Here is a 1,951-nt window from a genome sequence, read left to right as displayed (position 1 = left end):
AATTGTGAACAATACGACGTTAGGAACAATGAATTAAAAAAAAAGATAAAATTAAAATTAAAATTAAAATTATTAATTAATAATTTAATGTCAAATTTTAAAATTTTAAAAATTATGATTAACAATTAAATACATTTATATTGTGTACGGTTAATCCTAATTTCATTATAACCTCTTAATCTCCGGTACACATCCAAAACTTGCCATTACCAATCTTCGGTCCACAGCAAAAACATCACAGCCTGTGCACGAAGATATGAAAATAGCTTTCAGTCACTGTCTAACACAGAAGACAGAACATACCCAAACATGACTTCGCGCTTCTATTATTCTTCCCCTTCTCTTTTGTCCTATCAATATCGCTGTTCTCAATCCCATTCCCGCATCTCCCCTTCCCCAACCACCAAACCCAAAACCTCCCTTCAACTTATTTATGTTTCTTTACAACAATACCAACACCCAAAACAAGAAGCACCCTCGTCTTCTTCCAAACCCCGCCCCACTGCACGCCCTCCCCGCTCCCGGCCGGCCATACCGATGCCACCGTAGCCTCCCGCCAACACCGTTGAAGCCTCACCTCGCGCCATTGTCCCTTCGTAGCAAAGGCAGTTCTCTTTGCAGCCCCACCCATGCATCCCCTTGCCGCTGCACTTTCGGCCGTGCCGACGCCACCACAGCCCCTCGCCAACACCGTCACAGTCTTACTATGCGCAGCAATTCCCTCCGCAGCCATAGCCGCACTCGTGCCTTCCCCCTCACGTGTCCATTGATGTGGAGGGTGAACAATCTAACGAGATAAGTAGCTAAAGTTCATGCATTGATGACCAATAATATGCCGGTTGTTCAGTTCATTAAGTTGGTGGATGGTTATTGTATTTCTTACGGGGATGATTAGTTTAAGTAAATACAAGTAAAACATGCTAAATGTTAAGTTCAGTAGGTATGCATATGGTTATTTTAATTCTTAATTTGATGGTTATTTTGTTCGATTCAGTGATGTCCAATGAGGGAGAGATTGAAGCCGGTGAAAGGGAATGGTTGATGAAGGCACTGCGGCAGAGGGTTTAGAGATGATTTGGTAAATTAGGATATAGAAGATGGTTAAATTTTTGAAATAACTGAATAAGATTTTTGGTTTGAGTAATTTAAGTGGTTTTTTTTTTTACCTTCATTGGGCAAAATTTCCAGCCCATTGTTCACATTATTCAGATTCTTCATTGTCTACCTAATGTAGGCGAACCACAATTAACATTCACAACACAAAAGTGATTATGTCATTACAATTTAGAACATACATAGAGTAATTATCAGCTCGTATCCTCTTTTATTGGATACACAATACGAATGAAACAAAACACCACAAACAAACAAAAGAGTAAATAGTCATTTCTGATTATGAAAAGTTTAAATGCTGATATTTCTATACATGTAAGATGAAAATTAAAGTTATATCCAAGGTTCTGAAAATCGGTTCGGACCGGCCGATCAAATCGGTTTAACCGTAAATCGCTGAGAAAAACGATTCGGTTAATAGCAAAACCGGAAATTTTAAAAACCAAATTTGAACCGATGAACGGCCGAGAACCAATTGGTCGAATCAAACCGTGACCCGGCTGGTTTTTTGAATGCCCAACCAAACATTGCCGTCTCATTGTTTCAACCTCCAGTTAGCCCTAATCCCCCATTCAGATCCAGCTTCCAGAACTTGAAGTTAGAACCAAGGTTCTGAGAACCAGACCGGTCATCAAACCGTTCTAGTTACTGGTTTATTGGTTTATTGATCCAACCAGTTCAACCGGTAGTTCAATCGAAAAAATTGTTTATGAATAAATTATAAATAAGCATCCTAAAATATAATTATAGTCTAAGATAAATCTTAAAATATCTTCAAAATTTAAAATACTACATAAAATATCAACTAAATCTATATGATCTTATTAAAATACAACTT

The sequence above is a fragment of the Arachis ipaensis genome, chromosome B01 (assembly GCF_000816755.2).
Source record: "Arachis ipaensis cultivar K30076 chromosome B01, Araip1.1, whole genome shotgun sequence".
In the NCBI taxonomy this organism is placed as follows: Eukaryota; Viridiplantae; Streptophyta; class Magnoliopsida; order Fabales; family Fabaceae; genus Arachis; species Arachis ipaensis.
This window is presented reverse-complemented; position numbering follows the sequence as displayed.